Source organism: Zonotrichia albicollis, chromosome 18, assembly GCF_047830755.1.
Source record: "Zonotrichia albicollis isolate bZonAlb1 chromosome 18, bZonAlb1.hap1, whole genome shotgun sequence".
Classification (NCBI taxonomy): Eukaryota; Metazoa; Chordata; class Aves; order Passeriformes; family Passerellidae; genus Zonotrichia; species Zonotrichia albicollis.
In genome coordinates, this window is record NC_133836.1 from 2,058,684 (window position 1) to 2,079,457 (window position 20,774).

Consider the following 20,774-nt stretch of genomic DNA (forward strand, 5'->3'; position numbering starts at 1 on the left):
ATCAGGAAAAGTGCTTGGAGAAGGAGATTTTCCTGTATTTATTTTGGATGCATGTCCAGTGGAAAAATATCTTCCCAAGCATTTTGCTTGGCGACGTGGCCTGTTTCATTTGGAGAACAATTGATGGTGATGATGAGTGGTGTTAGATGCGATCGCTGTTCGACAGCTTTTGGACTTGCCTGCAAGTCAAAACAGCAAATTCCATGTGACTGCACATGTGTGCTGAGGAGAGGGTGGGGAGACAGAGCCCTTGGACACCCTGCTAGATGTGTTCACTGTGTCTGTGCCAAACTCCTCCCCAGGCACCGCCGGCTCGGTAACACATCCCGCGTCTGCAGCAGCTCCTGCCCGTCCCGAGGGTTTGTCTGCTCTGCAGTTGGGTGGGACACCACTGGTGCCATCAAACCTGTGGGGTTTGGGGTTTGTCTGCTCTGCAGTGTGATGGGACACCACTGGTCCCATCAAACCTGTGGGGTTTGGGTTTGTCTGCTCTGCAGTGTGATGGGACACCACTGGTCCCATCAAACGTTTGGGGTTTGGGGTTTGTCTGCTCTGCAGTTGGGTGGGACACCACTGGTCCCATCAAACCTGTGGGGTTTGGGTTTGTCTGCTCTGCAGTTGGGTGGGACACCACTGGTCCCATCAAACGTTTGGGGTTTGTCTGCTCTGCATTTGGATGGGACACCACTGGTGCCATCAAACCTGTGGGGTTTGGGGTTTGTCTGCTCTGCAGTTGGGTGGGACACCACTGGACTGGGGTTTGTTTTCTCTGCAGTTTGATGGGACAGCACTGGGCTAACAATGCCCTGGGTGTACTGCAGGGAGAGGTTTCACCTCTCAGCAGAGAGCCTGCCCATGGTGCTTTCCATGCCCACAGGAGCACTCTGCTCCTGCTGGCTTTCTGTTGCTGCCCTGGCTTTGTATTCACACCTTCCCAGCTACAACCCTGCCCATCCCTCCTCTCCTCCAGGTCCAGAGAGGATGAATAGACTGACACACACAAAGCCATCGCTCCCTGAGCTGGCAGCTCAGCAGAGGGGCCACACAGAAGGTTAAATCAGTGAATGCCATTTGTCTGGTTTCATTTGTGAAGCAGGAACAGCCGCCTGCCACATTCATTCCTCCTTTTGCCAAGGACGTTTCAGAGCCATGGCCTCTGGTCTCGGTGGCACAAGGGATAAACCCAAAGTAACTCTGCTGAAGTCTCCAGAATTGCTCCCAGGGTAACTGAGAGCAGAACAGGGGCCCTGAGAGTTTCCTGAGCTTCACAGCCATAGCCACAAGGCAAATAAAATGAGATTAACCAATTACAATTAAAATGAGAGGGAACTGCTTTTGACAGTAATTTTGAATTTCCCCTAAAACCACTTCCAGCTGTGACCTGTGACTCGTGCAGCGTTTGCCTGAGCTCTGCCCCTGGTTGTTTGTTATAACTGGTGCTTTCAAGGACGCTCAGTCCTGCCTAACAAGAGGTTTCCTAGGCAAAAAAAAAAAGAAAAGAAAAGTGAAAAATGGAAGAGGAACTAACACAGGGCATCCCTGCAGTGAGGCCCAGACACAAGAGCACTTCTGGCAAGCAAATCAGAGCAGCCAGGCAGTCTGCAGGGAATTCAGCAGGGTAGTGCTTGCATCAAATTCCTGCAGCCCCACACGGATGTGTTGCTGTCGTGCAGCTGTGAATCCCACCCTGGGAACATCCTGATTCCCACTGGTGCAGAGCAGATCTCTGGGCTCACAAAGAAGCTGGCTGTGCACAGCCCTTGCAGAAGAGAGCAAGGCTGTGTCTCTAAACTAGGAATTATTATCTTTATTCTTATCCAGAGCTTCCAGAAGGTTTGTTATGCAGCAGTGCCACACAACCACCTCTCACCTCTGGTGCATCCAATCCTTTCAGACCATTTAATGTCCTAAAACAAGTAGGTGGTTTTGAGTCATTCTTTGGCCTGTGCTACCATCCTCCAGCAGAATTTCTTCAGGTGCTGTTCCAAAAACAGCCCTGGAGGGGATTTTGGATGAATAACATAACTGGGTGTGGGTTTTCACCCAAATATTATCAGCAGCCTGTGGTCTCCTCTCAGCCAACATGCTGCTTCTTCTTCCCATCAGGAAACCGGAGATTCCCTTTTGAGAGGATCAGAGAACAGCACTTCTGCAGATCTTCTCATTTCCAAACCAGCAGCACTCACAAGATTCAAGGCTCAGCCTTTTGGGGAAGGATGTTTTGCCTTTAATTAGAGATCAGGTGTTGCAAAAGGAGTTGTTGGGGTGTTTGGCAGGAGATGCCTGCAGGTTTCTGCCTGGGCTGGTGCGTGCTGGCCTCCACTGCCATCCCTGTGGCCATGAGCCCTGTACGGCTGCATCCCTGCCCCTCCAGCGTCTCCATCTCCTGCCTGGGAGGGATATCCTCCCCTGTGCCTTGCAGGGGGTGGATCTTGAACTTTCTCCATCATGCAGTGTAGCAGGATTGGTTTCCATGCTGCAGGGAGACAGGGCTGCAAGAGCAGCAACTTGGGCCACTTGGGAGTGTAAAATTACATATAAAGTTGCTATTTTTTCTCTTCAGGCACAAGTGAGAGGAAAAGTAGACAGAGATAAAGGTGCATCCTCTTAAGGCTGCATTACCTGAGTCAGAGTCTATATTAGATAATTTATACTGATCTGCCAGTTTTGAAAGCCCTCCAGGCGCTGTAGCACTCTCCTGTTGAGGTCAGGACCACAGTCACCTTTCTCTGTAATTTCCTTTGTCATTAGTGCTTTTTAAGAAACTACATATTCTTTAGAGATGAGGTCTAAAAGCAATTTTGGAAACAAAAATGCTGTTTGTTACTCCCACACCAGTTATACTTATTTAATTTGGAATGAATCAACTGCTATTCAGTGCTGTTACACCTGAGTGACTTTCAAAACACTTTTGTGTAAGTAACTGTCTACCCACGCTGGGGTATTCTTGTCTCTGCAAACACCATGATTTGTTTTGTAAAGTACCTGAGTTTATCTCTGAATCGCTACAGTCTCTTCTTTAAAGCTTCCCATAATGGACATTTCCCATTTCCCTAGGCAGCCCATCCTAGAGTTTTCTCTTTAGTTGGCTTCACCTACAGTACTGTCTAAAACTTCCTGGCAGTAAATTAGGCTGATTTCTTCTTGCCTTTCCCAAAGTTCTGGAGAACAGTTCCCATCCCTTTTGCAAATATTGGAAGATCATTATCATGTTCCACTCATTCTTCTCTCTTCTAGACTAAACAAATTCCCTTCCTTCCACCTTTTTTTGCAGGTCATGTTTTCAAAACCTCTTTATCATTCATTTTATTTCTCTTTGCAGACACTCCAGTCTATTGTCTTCCTGAATGTATACTGCCCCAAACTGAGGGGATGCAGTCTCCCACTACAGGGAAAATCTTTTCTAAACCTTTATCAGCTTCATAACATCCTGTTTGGAATAATAGCCTGTGCAGCCAGCATCCCCAAAAATAATTTACTTTTTCAGCTATGTCTTCTTTGGTGATATTCAGGCCAAGTCTTAGGGGTGCCATTAGATGTGCTCTTTGTTTTCAATTTAGAATCCCTTCATGAGTCTCAGTAGCCCCCTCTCTGCCTGAGTTCTTCTATTTGTGGAAAAAAAATGAAAGGAAGGAGAAAAATATATCCTTGATATACTAAACAGCCCCATACCCACCTCATAAGATCTTACAGCCCTCAAAATATTTGCTTAATCTCCCAGTATCTTGGCAGGGCACATAGGTATTAGCACTCCCAGGTGTTCTTATCCACTGATCTCAAAATATTCTCCTTGTTTCAAGCATGGGGAGAGTGAAGTGTTTGGAAGCTCAGTTTTCATAAGCAACAAAGATCCCCCTCTCCACTGAAAGTCAGTGGAAAGTGTGGTTGCCAGCCAGCAGGACTGTAAGTGGCAGGCTGGGGTCCCCTCAGAAGTTAATCCCACAGGCAGGAGTCAGAGCCCAGCTCTGCTGAGCAGAGCCAGGCTGCCTCCCACTCAGCTCTGTGAACACACCTTGCATGGCCAAACCATCCAAACCCCCAGGAAAACCTCCTGGGTCCTGGCAGGGATCTCAGTGCCCTGGGGAAGAGCTGGGCTCATCACGACTTGCTCTGCTCCCCAACCAGAAATCTTGTTCCTCTCCTGCTTTGTTTGCACGTTGCACAGCTGAAAAGCCTGTGAAAGAAAACAAACAGCACCTGTGCCAAGCTCTTTGCTTCTCCAGCAGTAAAAGATATTATTAATAATTTCCAGCTCTGTATTTTGCACCCTGCCTTGCCAGAGCTCACCTGCTCTCTGTGAATCGGGATGCTGCTCACTGAACAAAGGGCTGATTTGTAAAAGACAGATCTGGGGGAATTTTTTAAATTCCAAAAATAGACAAGAGGGGAAAATGTGCCAGCAAGATGGATCTCATTTCATTTCCCAAATCCCTCTGGTCTCCAGAGTTCATTCTTCGCTCTTAATGTTTCATGCTATGGCTTATTTTAGGCTCCTTAGTGGAAAGTTTAAAACATTTACTTAAAGGCAAAGCTTCAGCTGGCATAAACTGTCACAGCTCCCTTGGCTTCAGTTGCCTTAAAGAGAGGCACTGCCCTTTAGCATTTAAATTGCTCGTTAGAGAATGGAAAACTGAGTTGCTTGAAATCATCTGCAAATACTAAGGAGAAAGGAATAGCAAGGAAGGGGCCGCAGAATGGATTTCAGCTGAGAAAGTGTCTTTCCACATGGACAGGTGCAAATGCAGAGCACTCCTGGCACTCACTGCTCTTCCAGTCTTTCCTCAGATCCCCCAAATTCCACCCATGCTGGCCTGGTCTGCAGCCCTGGTGATCCCACAGGGAGGGCTAGAACAGCACTGTCACAGTTGCCATTCAGTCAGTGCTTTTACAGGGAACATCTGCAAGCTTTTCCTTTTGTTCAGCATATCCTAAAGGAAAAAGAAGAACAAAAGAAAGAAAAATCAGTGAAGGTGCAATATGTTTTTCTTTTGCTGTCAAGTTTAACAAACAGCAGCCATCTGAGCCTGCCCTATTTTATGAGGCTGTGTTCCTGCACTGGTCCCTTTCTTTTGTGTCCTGACTTAAATGGAACCAACCTCTCAGATTCTCTGGTAAATCACATCAGCTTCTCTTGATAGACACCAGCCTCAGACCAGGGGAGACTGCCAAAGCCCCAGAGATGGGAGCAGTTATTTTGGCAGCACCCTGGCTGGATTTGTGTCTGTAGGAATGCACACACTTCCCTTTGCTTTTGCAATGGCACCAGCGTGTTGATGAACTGCAGTGCTGCTATTTATCCCTTAATTACTCCCATGACTCACATTAAAGTAACAATTTTCCATAGAAACAAACACAGGCAGAGCTGACACCGCTCAAACTGCTTTTATTCTGGAACACACTCTGTACTTTGGGTTTTGAGGGTGGCAGTTCTGGAGGCTGCTCCATATTCCTGGTGCTCCATATTCTTGGGTTTTGATAGAGTAAAGGGGAATGAGAGTCACTGGGCACTCACTCTGGCATGGAGGGGAAGGGTTGGATTAAGCCCACGTGGGGCTGAGGACCATTCAGCATGGTGAGATTTCAGGGGAGATGGATCAGCAGCTCAGGACAGGGTGATTCTGTCCTCAGTGGTTCCTGGGTGTTCTTAGGACACGTTCACCTGCCAACGTTCTTGCTCCCTCTGCTTAATTGCTCATGGGCGTTCCAACCTGGGCTGCTGCTCTGTGTTTTCACTTGTCTGGAGAGGCTCAATCAGGCAGAGCAGCAGGAGTGCCTTCCCTGGATCTTATCTGGGGATATTCATCCTGTTCTCTGTGTCGTTTCCATTACAGGTGTCACAGCTGGGTGTGCTCATCCTTGGCTGAGTCACTTATTTAAAATGACTAATGAAATAATTAGCTGGCAGATCTCAGCTGCATCCTCTGGGCCAACCTGGCATCAGTTCTTGTGTGGGGTCGTCATGGACTTCAGATCTTGTGCCTGACCCTCATAAAGCATTATGCACACAGGAAATGTCAAGAGGGATCCTTTTCCAATCCTGCCTGCCGTGCCTTGGCACTAGAATTGTCAAATAACACCCTTGTTTTGGTCATCTGAGAAACCAGGCAGAGCCAAAGCTGTTTGTCTGATTTCTCTATTTGCACCTGCCATTATTTATAGCAAGTAGATGTCCCTGGTGAGGGTGTTCCAGTGCTTCCCCATCCTGTGGGGCAGGAGCAGGGATTTCTCATTCCTCAGAGCTGTGGATGTTTATCCTAAACCCTCCCACCAAGGGAGCCTTTCCCAGGGCTTTGCCACAGCACTGCAGGCATAGAAGGGTGAATACATCCCAAATGGAGGTTGTTTCCAAGCCTTCCTGTAGCCAAAAAAGAGGGAAAATGGCCCCACACTATCTCCTCCAAGGCAGGGAATTGTAAAGTCCAGTGAGATGTGGATACTGGAGTGCTCAGAGCCCTCAGCCAGGAAACTGGGCCCCTTTACAAAAACTGCTGCACAGTCACATAAACACACCATTCCTGCTCCAAGACACTCCTAGCATCGTGGGAAAGGCAAGAGCAAGCAGGTGGATGGAGAGAGGAGGGATTGGGAAGCACAGGGTGATGACAGCAGCAGCACCCAGGGCCAGGGGCTGGCCAGAGGGCACCTGCTGTGCTGTGGGCTTTGCTTTGCACCCTGGGGAAAGGAGGGAATGATGGAGCAGAGCCCTGCAGAGCTGGAGTGGGCTGCCTCCAGGCAGGCAGCGTGCTGCTTTTGCCACTGTGTGTTTGGAGAGATTGTGTGATCTGATGTAGAGTCTGTGAGAGTTGGCTGTAACTCCTCATGCTTTGTCCGTGCAGATAAAGTTGCATTCGTATTGTGCTTCTCTGCTCCACACACTCTAACTCTGAAAAGTGAGGTTTGAAAAAAAGCAAAAAACAAAATATTAAATGCAACTTTGGCTGTGCAGCCTTCCCAGGAAATGCCTACAGAAACTGCCTGTGCATGAAACAGCTACAAAGGGAAGGAGGGGAGGGAGGAGAAGCCCAGCAGACCTGGATTCTCAGACCATGTGCAGCTTCTTCCTCTCCAGCTCCTCAGGGCTCTTGGCTGTCTCTTCATGTTGCTTCCAAGGCCCCACACATCACAAATGTCTTTCATGAGGGCTTGTCAGCCTCCCACCATGCCTGAGTCCCATCAAGTCTCTTCTCCTCTGAAGAAGAAACTTGTTAGGGCTCAGTAGCCACGAGTGAAGCCAGATTTTCAAACAGGGCCAGCACTCCATAAACCATTGGGCTTTTCTGAAAGTCTGGCTCTGAGGAAAGCCTTTATTTCCTTTCTATTTTTTTCCCTACACTAGGGCTGAATCAGTAATATAAACATTAGGCTGAATGGGCTGAATATCTCCTCCCTAGAGGGCTTCTCTCTTTTTCTGCCTCCTTTATCTCTGCCAAGGTGCTGATAACCAGCGTGTGCCATGTGGAAGGGTATCCATGGGGCTGACAGAGCCCTGCTCCATGGGCATTTTCAACCAGAAAGAGCTGGGAAGGAGAAAGTGGGAAAGCCTTGACTTGCTTCACATGTTTGCCAACAACAGATTCTGATTTCAGTGAGTGACTTGAAAATATTTACCTTTTTTTGGGATCCCATTCTGATTTCAGTGAGTGACATGAAAATATTTACCTTTTTTTGGAGCAAGAAGGCAGGAAAAAGGATTCCCTTACTCCTTCTCCTGGTTTCAAAGAAGGCTTAATTTGAGATGTGAAGCACAAATCAGTGCACTTTCACACCTCCACCTGAACTGGACTGTTTAGCCAGGCTGCAGCCTCCCTTGCACCAGGACGTGGCTTTCGTCCTCCCAGGATGCAGAAACATCCATTGAGCAGCATCTACTTAAGTTTTCTTTTGCCTAGAGGTTGGCATGGGGTGACACCAGCTAGTGGCTCATGTTTTCACAGGTAGGGGCTCCAAATTTATTCCAGAAAGAGAGTTTAATTGCCCCTAACTTCTCCAGAGCCCAGCAGCTTCAAAGACATGTCCCCCACACTCTATCATAACAACATTTAGAAAGCAGTTTGAATTTCTTCCAGCTGGCCTCATGTTACAGAGATCCCTATCAGCACCCGGGAGGAAAGAATTAGCAAGAAAAACAAGCGAGTCTTTAAACTTCACAAAGAAAATGAAAATGCAAAGAAAAAGCCCACGGTAAAAAGCATAGATGTAGCCCAGTGACGTCCAAACAATGTGCTCTTTTCCTAGGGTTGTCTGAGGTAGAAATGATCCTAATTTTTGACTTTTCTTGTGTCAGCTGCAGCCTTTGAACGCTGATGGCAGGGCTCTCACAGCCAGATGTGTTTGCACAGGTACTGTCTGTGTGAGCTCCCTCCCAGCCATGGCAATGAGCAGCTCAGGTGAATTTTAACCCTGGCAGGAGCCTGTGCTGGGGATGCAGGGAGGCACCACAGCCAACCAGACAATAAACTTAAGCTTTCAAATGCATCTGCTTGGCTGCTCATGCCAAACTCCTTTCATGTCCCCCCACAAGGGACTTGTCATGGCTCTCTCTTCCCCAGAGAAGCGTCCCAGCTGCAGATTTTCCCATTCACCCAGAGATCAAGCAGGCAGGCTTGGGGTGAGCACTGGGAAAACCTGGAACAGGCAGCTGCCCCGGTAGCAGAGAGCTCCCCACACCCAGGGCACTCCCAAACCCCAGCCAGCCGAGTTTGCTGTGGTTCTGCTGAGCTGCCTCCTCTTGCAGAGCTGTCCTGCAGCCAGCCCAGCCCTGCAGCCATCCCCAGCATCTCTGCTGGTCACAGCCTGACGTGCTGACATGTGAACAACTCCTTTTAAAGCACAGATAGCCTCGGTTTCAAAGAGCAAAGTCCCTTGGGCAGCTGGGGAAGGCTGGCAGAGGACACAGACTGGATTTGGTTTTGCTTTGCACTCCCTGTGGTGCTTCCCCAGTGCCTTGAGAAGGGGCCTGGGGACCAATCTGGTGCCTTTGCATGTTAGAAACCATTTCCGTTCAAAAGCCTGACAAGCACTGTCTGTTTTGCCAGTTGTGATCCCCACAGAGCTATTTTTCTGCATTTCCCAATACTTTCTCTTCTTCCCTATTCAGTCTACAGATGGGCCCAGCCTCTTAGCTGGCTCTCTTCAAAGGAGGGCATTATGTTGTGCCATCATTTATCTTACTGTTCTTTTCTCCAGCAAATTTCCATTCTGATTGGGGAAAAAAAAATTCTGGCAGCCATCACCTCTGCTCTTAGCTGAACTTTGGTTGGTTATTGAGCTATTACTCATAATTTAATTGTCTTCACTTGCTCTATCTAAGTAAAAAGATGGGTAAATAGATAGGTATGGATAGATTAAAGGATGAAGGAGTGGGGGAGCAATTTGGGGTGATTGCTGGCCCAAGTCAAGTTGGAGAGGGAGGGAAATTGCATGGAGCTGCACCAATTTACACCTTCCAAGATACTGACTTTCTGTGACCATGAAGCATTTCTCACTACAGAACTGTCTGCTGGGGTTTAGTGTGCAGTTAAATGAAAATTCACAAGATGCAATTCAAGCAAAAGTTACAGATTGATGTCTCAGCTTCTGAGAGTCCAAAAAAGTGAACTTGAGCATATGTAACTTCAGAGACTAACCTAATCTTCCCCTCTTGCTGAGAAGATTCACATAGCAACAGTGAAAGGGGCTTTCTTCAATTTGCTTTATCCTGTGTGTATTTAAGATAACCCCCTTTTTTTCCAGAATTTCATTTAGCTACTCATACTACAAACACAAGGACAGATGGTCACCAGATCAAACTTAATCAGCATTCTGTATGCTGGATTTTGAGCTTAGAAATTCATCTGGTTCTAGTAAAGCACAGTCTGAAACCTGCCTGATGTTTAACTCAACCACAGAATTGTATTAAATTTCTAAGCCTCCCCATCCTCACAGGAGATTGAGATGGGAACCATCAGGCAGTTTTTAAAAGGGGTTGATTAGTAGTTTAATTATCAGAGATATCTGTTCTATTACCAGTGTCTCGCTGGAGAAGAGCATTTTTAATGGGAGGCTGAAGCCCAGTCTTACCCCTTTGTGTCTTTTGGAATTCATGACAGGAGTAAATCCAGCCCTGGAGCCAGAGGATGCAGTTTTGTTTACATCCCCTTACACCACACTGAATTCAAGGCCTGGACCTTGGCAGCCCACCCTCGGTCAAGGCAATTTGAATTCTTTTCCCATGGCTTCTTCTCATTCCTCCTTTCATCCAGCTCCTCTCTTCTCTGCCTCTCTCTGTTGTTGTTTCTGGGCTGAGCTCCAGGTGAGTGTGCCCATCCCAAGGAGCTGATGTTTCTCAGGCTCCCCCAGGGAAGGGCTGGCAGGCTCCCCATGCCCAAGAGCCCACGGTATCCAGGCACCTCAGGAGCCACAGCAAAGCCTCCTCCTCCTTTGGTGAACTCAGGCTTTGATGGCCCTGTGTCCTTAAATCCTCTGTCCTTCAGGTGTGTGACCCTTTTGCCCTCTCTGAGATCCCTCTGCTGTTTTATCCCTCGGCCTGTCAGAGGTGAGTGCACCCCTGCATCCAGCTCTGCTCCTTTATGTGCAGAACTGTGCCATGGGGCTGCCTGGCTGGAGCCCAAACCCCTCTCCAAATGGCACAGAGGTGACAGCCATCTGTGTCTTTCTCACATTTGGTTTCATTGTTTTAGGATCAAATCCAACCACTGCAACCTCCAGTAACTCTAGACTTTTCAAATCTTTCCATAGAGCACGATCTGTGGTTACACCATGGAGAAGCAAACCTGGAAAAAAACTTGTTGGACTGGCTCAGAGGTATTTTAGTTAGTGCAGAGGGCTGCCAGTGGTGAAACCAGCACTCCCAGAGCGTGAATGAACAGAGGGTGTTTCATTCTGTGCACGTTGGACAATTCTCTCCTCACTGGGCATTATGGTTGCACTGGGCAGGTCGCTCCTGAGATTCATTTCCATTGCCACATAATAAATATAAATGCTCCTTATGAGACTCGTGGATGGAAGGCATCTAGTGGTTACTAAAGGTTATTCTGATGATGTATATTCAAACCCTCCTGTTTGGCATTAATTAGCACAATGTTCTATTTTGCAATTTCCCAGCACAGACAGATCCAGATTCCTGCTAGGAATTGGAAATGGCATCATCCCCCACCCACTCCTCCACCCAAAGCAGACAGCACTGATACAATCCCTCCCTCCATGAACACCCCCAGCCCCATGGCAGGGACATGCAGGGGCTTGCAGCATAGATTTTTTTTTTGCATTACATTCTTTCCAGGAGGCTTCATGCTGGGATCTTCAGGAAGATCCATCTCCCGTGGATCCCAAAAGCCCAGTGCCATTAGCTGGGGGCAGTCAGAAGCTCCAGGTTTGGCATGTGGACTGGGGTATTTCTGATGCCCAGGCTGAAGATTGCTGCTTGCAGGAAGGTGATGCCCTCAGGAGCTCCAACCCCTCAGGAACTAATGGAAGTTTGCAACTCACACACAGAATTGAACTCTTCATGTCACAGCACTGGGAGGAACTGCTATAAACCATTCCCTTTTGTATTTCCCATTTCTCTGCTCCAAGCCTTCCTAATGCAAACACTAAGACAAATGTGCAGGAGGTACTGTGGGAGCTGGATCCTGCCCTCGCCAAAGTCCAAGACAGAAGGGAATGCTTGCACATTTTCTACCTATTTTATCTCTGCTGGGTGTCTGAAAAGCATTTTCTACCATCCCCAAGCTGCAGGGATAATTAGATGCTGTACCAACCAAACTGCCAAAAGATGAGAACTTGTGTGTTTCAATATTGCATGGAACATGGCTTAAAATAGCTAAGCAGATCCTGTAATTAGGAAAGTACCAACTAACACTCATCCTCCTCTGCTCTAGGCATCCCACCTTCGGGATGTTCATCCCTCCTCCAGGGTGTTCTGAGCTCCTTGCACTGCCCTGGCAGTGCTTTTCCCACTTTGGTGCATCCTCAGTGCAAAAGGACTTTTTTGCTTCTTTCTCATGCATGGTTCAGTCTTGCCTCGTGTAAGGACCACTGGCCTCTACGCTCTGATGCTGGAGCTGATTCTTCTGCATTGTTCTCTGACCTGTGACTGATGGGACAGTGTGGAGCACCCACAGGGTGCAGTTGCAGTCCTGCAGCCCTTGCACCCACGGTGGGGGACAGCCACAGCTGGGCTCTGCCCAGTGTCACCGTCCCTGTGGCACCGGAGCACAGAGCAGCTCTGCCTTTGCCAGCACCACAGCCCCTGCACGCTCTCCCAGTGCTGGAGCAGCCAGGCTCACATGCACCAGCTCAATTTGGGGTTTATGCCTCCAGCTTCCCTCCAGATAAATGTATTTTTTTAACTCAGGAATACATTCGTTCCAAGTCGGGTGCCAACCGCTCCCAGTGCCAAGAAGATGCAGCGCTCCTTCTGCTCGCTCTGTTTTCCTGTGAACTTTATCAGCTTTTCCTTGTTTCTCTGTGACCTTTGGAGCCCATTCAAAGTCATCTGCCTCTTGCTTTGATTTTGTTTCAGTCCAGAGCAGGTTGCCAGCTGATTTGCTGCCTGCTTTAACACATCGCCAGCAAATCACCACCTCTTCATATTGTTCAGTCAGTCATCAGATCCAGGCTTGCCAGCTCCTTTTGTTAATGGGCTAGGAGGGATTGTTACATCTACTGATGGGACCAGAAAGCTGCTTAATTACAGCTAACAAATCTTTAAAGCCTTATGTAGGACTTTTACAGCCACTGAGGGGTCTGGCCTCTGTTATGGACCCGAGGTCCACCTGGATGTTGGCTGTGCCTCATCTTCCCCCTGGTTAGCCAGGCTGCCACATGCACTGGATCTACTGAAAATGTATCCCTGAAGGTGTTGCGCAGAGATTTGGCTTGTGCTGATTCTCGATGGAGACAGTTCTGATTGCTGAGCCAAGTGGGACCTCCTGGGTGCTCGCCCACAGCTGATCCCAGTTACAGCCGGGGATCAGTGGGAGGTGAAGGAGCCCATGCCTCGTAGCTGTGCTTGTTCCTGCCAGAGCCAAGGTGGACATGGGAGCCCCAGCGAGGTGCAGAGTCCACAGGGCACATCCAGGCTCAGCTCCAGCACCACACAGCCCACCAAGTGCTGCTGCCATGCCTGGAAGGTTCCACGTTATCCAGGTATTCCTCAGGAGAGCTGTATTGGGGCCCATTTGTGGGGAAAGGCAGCAGTACTTTCTCCAAGACTTAGGTATGTTTCTCTGCACATTTCTCTGTATTCCTTTTCCAGCTCCAGCTATTTTGCTCAATGGCTCGTTGAAGACCAAGGTTTCCTTTGTGGGCCAGGAGTAAAATCCGTATATCTCTCCAGTACAGAGGACAGTCAGAAGGGAAGGGGAAGCCAGTTGACCAAAACCCAGGATCATCCAGGCACCATGGGCATCTCCCACAGCACCACTCAGGAACTGAGGTACTGATTTATTTCTTGAGCACAGACGTGGTGTACATAGCTTTAAACTATTCTGACTCCATTTTCTGTGTATGGGTCCCAGGCCCCTAAAGAAGAGGGGATTTAGAGAGATGAGTGCTGACTGATGAGATGTAACTTGGATGAGTTTACATAACGCAGTGGGTGTAGCATTTTCAAAGGTTGCTGCCCACTTCTTTCGCTCTTCCCTGAGGTTTAACTTTTCCTCCGGGTCCATCCCGGTGCCCGCGCGCAGGCGATCCCGACCCATTCCCGAAGAATTCCGAACTATTCGCAAATAATTCCAGATCTATTCCCGATCTGTTCCCGGCCCATTCCAAACCCGTTCCCGAGCTATTCCCAAATAATTCCTGATCCATTCCCACCTTTGCCCGCACCCGGCGCGGTGCGCGGGCGGCGGGGGCCCTCTGCTGGCTGCGGGCGGAACTGCAGCGCTCGGGGACGGGATCGGGGACGCGCTCGGGGATGTTGGTGACCCGAGCTGGCTTTAAAGAGAGACAATAAACCAACCGCTCCAGCATGGACAAAGGAAGAGGTCACGGTCTCTGTGCCTGCAGGCTCAGGGCAGGGTGCAGCCTTTCTTCTCACTGTGTAAGGGAGGAGCCCCCCGCAGCTCCCTGGTACAGCCAAGGTAAGGCCTGAGGCAGGGGCTGGAAGGGAACAGCAGCATAAGAGGGGCAGACTGGAGGTGCCCAAGGCACAGTTCGCCAACACAAAACAAGTTTGGGGCAGGCCTGCAGAAAGGACATAAGATCAGGAGCCAGAATCCAGCATACGTTTGTTCCCCATGTTTCTGAAATAATCCCTTAGAGATCAACGGGGTTTCACATTTTCCCCCATCTGTTCCTAATCTTTTTGCCCGACAGATGCCAAACCACCATACCCTGCATGGAAAAACACAAAACAAAAAACAAAGCTTTATATCATCTCTGGTTTTCTTCACAAACATTCCCCGGAGCCCGGCGCTGTTGGTGCCCCAGGGAGGAACCAGCCCCAGGGACAGATCTGCTGTCAGCAGGGGCTCAGAGCCGACCCAGAGACTCTGCTCAGGGCACAGCCTGTCTCCGAGGGAGCAGCTCTGTGTTTATGCAAACCCGATGACTCCAGTTGGTGATTATCTGCTGCTGGCATCCCTCTGCTGCCAAGAAGCCTCTACCAACATCCCTGCTGCAGATTTGTACAGCCTGAGGCAGTCCCAGCCGGGCAGGGGTGGGCACAGAGAAGGGAACTGCCTTGCTAAAGGTCACAGAGCAGGAGGAAAAGCAGCACCCTGAACCCTGCGGAGGCTCCAGACAATTTGTCAAGCAGCCACTCATCCCAGTGTTATCTCAGAGTCCATCCCGGCCAGATCTGTTGAGGATGTGAGCAACAGCATTTTAATGCCACCCATAAATAGTTTATTTAAGGCTGAGACTTGGTGACTACAGCACTGTCATTATCAGTGCCTGGAATGAACCATCTCTGATAATAAATAATCCAGGATAACTCCCAACATCAAAAATGCTTCTGTCCTAAGTTGCTCCCATCTTCATCCTGTCAATCAGAAGGTCTGAGTGTTTGCAACAGCTCATACAGTAAATTGACTTTAGCTTTCTTCTTTCCAAATACTGAAACCGGCTCTTTCCAGGGCACTGCCATGTAATTTACAGCTCTATCACCACCTCCTTAATGGCTGCCAAGTTCTTTGGAGTCCTTTGAAAGTGAACATAATAAAAAGATACGAGCTGAGACTGACCATGGGTTTCAAGTCTGCAGGTCTCTACGTGCCTTTTTCAGGTTCTTTCAGCAGGCTGGTGGAAACCAGTTCTGTATCTTTAAGACAAGATGAAAAGATTTTAGAATTCCCCTGACTAGTGAGAGCAGAGAATTGATACAGCTCTACAGCAGCCAAATGCCAGCACATCTCTACATCTCAACTTCACCATTAGTCTCAGCTAAGAGATGGAAGGGAGAGATTTCCTCTTTGTGTATCATTTGCTTAATCAATCTGAAACACAAGCCTGCAGTCTGGAAACAGCTCTGAAACAGTGACAGTTAAACAGCTGTGCAATTTGTCTGTTGCCCCAAGAACAGAATATTCAGATAAGGTTTGGCTGGGCAAAAAAGAAGGCTGGGAGAAGATTTAGCAGCTCTAACAGGAGAGAGGAAATGGCTCTGTCTTGGGCTGTTAGCATCACAGCAAGCCCTGCTCTGTTCAGGCACTGCTTCTCACCAGCCCAAGTCTATGTTAATTTAATAATGAAAACCTCCTGTGCCTCCCCAGTTTGGTAAAGGTAGGATTTGGGGTGAAGATCTCCTTTGCTTACCCTACATGTTTTGCCAGTATCCCCCAACTCACTGAAATGTCAAGAGAAAGATCAACAGAGTGAAACGTAATCTCAAAGAGAAGCACGATATTTTTTTAATGTCCTCCCAGCAGCAATCATAATAAAAATACAAACCTGAGGTTTGTAAAAATCTAGCTATAAAACCACAGACATCTTTACAACTCCCAGATACCCAAAGCTCCCCGGCAGCAAGAAAAAACCCTCCCAGACACAAGGAGCAAAACTCTAACTGGGGACCAGGCCTAATTGTTTTACAGGCTGAAAAAAAAAAAAAAAAAAAATTTAAAAAGCCACACATGACACAAATTCGCAGGTCATTACCAGCCACCGTCAGGGAAGATAAAATAAACTCCCTTCGTTTTCCCTCACCTAGAGACCACGGAGCACTGAGCTGTGGGGAGGTGGAATGCTGTGCTTACAGGCACTGCGTGGTTTGGGTTTATAAGGCGAGCTCAGATCCTTGTGCTGTTTCCTGGTCATTAAAAACCCTTTTTAAAAGACAGATTACAGGCATCTGTACTTCCCGAGCGAACAGTGAGCATATTCTGTTCCAAAGGAATAGAGATCATCTCTCCTAAAATGTGAGGCAGGCCCTCAGGCGATGTAGCTCAGCCTCCCAGTGTGCTCTGGCAGGTTATTTAATATTTCCATGCCTTGAATCTCAGCAAAAGGAATCCTATATTTAGGTATTTTCCAGTCTTATTACTCCTATGATTTCTCCCAGTCTTTGTCCAACCAGATTGAAAGCTCTCTTCCCATGTGCACTGATTATTTTGAGGAGGTGATGGAGGGCTGTGTGAGGTGATCAGACTCAGCAATGATGGGAAATTATTCAGAGTGGGAGGGGAGGAAATTCAGGTTTAAAAAATCCCGAGTGAACAGCCTCAGCCCAGTACTGTACAACTGTACTGCCCAGCTGTCAAGTCACATTGCAGTAGCTTTCTTGATGCTGATAATTTAATGATTCTTTGGCCCAAGGGTGCATCTCCCACTGCGAATCCGCTTCTCCAGAGCGGCTCCATCGCTGCCCTGAAAGGCAGCAGTGATGGTCTGTGTGTAAATGTGTGTGAGGAGCGCTAATGCACGGTAATGGCCCCGGCACACCCAGGGGCTGACAGCACCGACAGATCTGTGCTTGGTTCCCTGCGAACACAGAGGTCACTGCTTTTCTCATGATGATCATTGATAGAGTACAGTAGGCAGAGCCTGAGCACACACATCTGAGCCTGTCAGTGATTGCTTGCAGACTGCAGGCTGTATTTCTTCATTTTGGGGGGTTTTTTGTGAAAGTCTTAAAATGTAGATTTCACAGGTTTTCTTTTGCCCGAGGAAAAAAAATGTTTGTTCTTTTCCTCTTATTTCTAGGCTATTTGCAACTCGTCCTTTTTCCTTGGTGGACTAATTGTCTAAGTTTGGCTGTCTAGCTGAAGAGCTTTTTGAAAGCTGCTCTGGGCCTTAATTACACCCGTTCTGATTGGAAGGAGAACCTTTACCCCCAGGTTTCTGAGAAAGGCCCATGATATAATTGAAAGGTGGGAACTGCTTTTGCCCTTGTTTGTACAGTCACAGAATTCTGGCTAATGGCCATCTCATGAATTAATGCTGAAAAAATAATGGATTTACTAAGAGTCTGGTTGGTAAAGTGGAGATAAGGGGGCTGAGTAAGGGGCTGACGCCTTCTCCCAGCCAGCAATTGTAGCAATGTTTTACGATCAGGGAGCAGGTCAATTCACTTGCACATTTAATGGATGAGATAAGGGCAGCTTGCACTAAATTAGCTTTCTGGGCAATATATGATCCAAGGGATGCAAAACCCTGCTGGCTGCCTGCTGCTGAGGGAGCCAGAGCAAAGCTATTTGCAATGATGCTGTCTCCCACTAAAAACAACTGCTGGTGCTCTGAGCACCCGGCTGGAAAGCCGTGACCCCGGGGCAGTGCAGGCCAGTGGGGCACAGCTGGGACACAGCTGGGGCACAGCTGGGACACAGCTGGCCAGGCTCTGCCCAGCACCATCGCCCTGCTGGGGAGCCGGGGGGATGTGTGTGCTGAGCCTCCCTCGGTGCGCAGCTCACTGCAGCTCCCACCTTCTGCTCCTCCAGCCCCACACTGTCACTCAGGCTGGATTAGGCATCTCCTGCATCCTGACCTGCTTTCTGCTCCTCCTCCTCCTCCTCAGTGGGTGTCCGGGCACCAGGGTCAGCACTTGCCTTCGGATGTTGCTTGTTCTGCAGCAGCAGGTTTCCTCTGGTACCAGCAGCCCCCTGGCCCAAGTGTTGTGCAAACAAAGGAGAAATAATAACTAAAACCAGTCTCTGCCTTAAGGAGCTGACAGCATCTCCCTTATTCCACCCAGCTTCTGTAAATAAATCCTTGGTAATGTCCCTGGATTTTGGAGGACGATAAAAGGACCTGTCGTCACTCCCTGCACAGACTTTTCCTGCCATTCACTGAGCTTTCCACTCCCTCTCCCACGCAGGGAGAAGTTTGTTAAAAATTAATTCTCATCTGATGACTGCTAATTATCTGAGAGGCCGTTGGTAATGAGCAGCAAAGGGAGCAAAGGCAGCGCTCAGGAAGAGCCCTGCGGGAGGAATGCTGGCTTGGATGCTGCCACTGAGGGGTCAGGCAGGGAGGATTTAACTGGTGCTCCTCCACCAGGATGTCCGGCAGCAGAGGTACAAAATGACATCCACTGTTAGAGGTCTCTATATATATTTGGTTCTGATTTTTAAAATCTTCCCTTCTGAGATGGGGAGGGATCACATCTCCCACCACATTTCAATATTTTGGTTGGGTCTCATCCTGGCTGTTCTTCCCCACCGAGCTCTGGGAAAGGCTCTGCACAATCCCTTCCCCTTTCCCTCCCTCTCCTGGTGCTGCCTGGGCAGGGAGCTCATCCCACAGCCTGTGAGCTGCTGCTCTGACAGAGGGACAGACAGAGGGACAGGCAGAGGGACAGGCAGGGGGACAGACAGGGGGACAGGCAGAGGGACAGGCAGAGGGACAGGCAGAGGGACAGACGGGAACAGGCAGGGGGACAGACAGAGGGACAGGCAGAGGGACAGACAGGGGGACAGACAGAGGGACAGACAGGGACAGATGGGGACAGACAGGGGGACAGGCAGAGGGACAGGCAGGGGGACAGATAGAGGGACAGACAGGGGGACAGGCAGGGGGACAGACAGGGGGACAGGCAGGGGGACAGATAGAGGGACAGGCAGGGGGACAGGCAGAGGGACAGACAGAGGGACAGACAGGGGGACAGGCAGGGGGACAGACAGGGGGACAGGCAGGGGGACAGATAGAGGGACAGGCAGGGGGACAGGCAGAGGGACAGACAGGGGGACAGACAGAGGGACAGACGGGGGGACAGACAGGGGGACAGACAGAGGGACAGACAGAGGGACAGGCAGAGGGACAGGCAGGGGGACAGGCAGGGGGACAGACAGAGGGACAGATGGGGACAGGCAGGGGGACAGACAGAGGGACAGGCAGGGGGACAGACAGGGGGACAGGCAGAGGGACAGACAGGGGGACAGACAGAGGGACAGGCAGAGGGACAGGCAGGGGGACAGACAGAGGGACAGGCAGAGGGACAGACAGAGGGACAGGCAGGGGGACAGACAGAGGGACAGACAGAGGGACAGACAGAGGGACAGATGGGGACAGGCAGGGGGACAGACAGAGGGACAGGCAGAGGGACAGACAGAGGGACAGACAGGGGGACAGACAGAGAGACAGCCACACCAGCGAGCTGCCCCCCTTCCCAACGGGGTGACTGGGGAGCTAATCCCGGATTCTCATCTCAGCCACGCTGATCTAATTAATGGTAACTCTTTTGGCTTTAGAGGGTGGAGGGTGCCTGGATTTAGATCTGCATTACCGGAATCAAAACCAGGCCAGCTGTGCTTGTTGATGTTAGAGATGCACAGCAAAGAGAAACAACATCCGTGTGCAGGACACAGGAGAGGTGATTAAACCTTCCTGCCTCCAGCTCTGCTGCTCTCCCCTCTCCCTGGAACCTCTGCTGTTTGAAAAACAAAGCAAGTAAAAGAAAAATTAGGAGAGAGGCACCTGGAAAGCAGAGAGCCAGCAAGAAGCTCCACTGCAAATCAGGACAAAGCTTCTGTGATCTCTGATTTTGGGGGACCACAAACACTGTGAGATTTTACTGCAAAATGCTCATATCTGAGAGCCTGCTGTTTGCACTTTGGTGGATTGGATATTTGAATTTCTGGCTATCCCCAAAGTTCAGGGGTTGCAGTGGGGGCCAGAACTTCCTGCAGTTATAGTAACTGTATTACACTGCACTCTGCTCTTCAGGATTGTTAAATAATTTTGCAGACATTAATGACACATCAGTACCATGCTCACATTCCATTCTGAAGATGAAGAAACTGGGGCAGCTCACCTGGCAAGGGGCAGAGCAGGCTTTTAAGGGATGACAAATTGCAAGCTGGAATTTCTGAGAACTGAAAATTTCAGACAAACCAGGAGTACATGGTAAAAATGCAGAGGGACTATTTCAGTTTTATTTCTGAATGAATGTATTTTTATCCCTTGGTTTCCAACAGGTTTTCCTTACATGGAGTACAGGTACATATTTCTGTTCTATAAATGTCACATCTTAAGGCCTGTTAATAAAACAGTCCTCTTTGGAACAACACAGATGGGGGTTTTCCCTCATTTGTGTTCAGTTATTAGGGATCCATATTGAATTTAACATCCTTCTGTCTTCCCTGCCAGGATGAGTCAGATGGCAAATGCATTTCTCTTTTGGCACAGGTTCTAACTGAATCATTTTCCCAGACTAGGTTGTCACCTAACTGGATCCTAAATTAAGAGCCCATGTTTTATATAAAAAGCTGGATGGATAAAATGGAAGGGCCCTCCTGCACTGCTGCTGGCAGAGCTGAATCTCCTCCTGTACCAGGCTTTTCACTTCTAAATACCATTTAAAACTGGTCATCCTTGGTTTTAGCTTTGACTAA

The 20,774-nt window shown here is 49.0% G+C and overlaps 1 long non-coding RNA gene across 1 annotated transcript in view; it reads left to right on the top strand.

The window, feature by feature from the left end:
• The window catches only part of LOC141731138 (uncharacterized), a 91,748-nt gene extending 78,190 nt beyond the window's left edge, over nucleotides 1-13,558 (top strand). Inside the window, exon 8 of the long non-coding RNA XR_012583066.1 lies at nucleotides 13,259-13,558. This is a non-coding gene — a long non-coding RNA (uncharacterized LOC141731138). The remainder of the gene's footprint in view (nucleotides 1-13,258) is intronic.
• The last annotated feature ends 7,216 nt before the right edge of the window (nucleotides 13,559-20,774 follow it).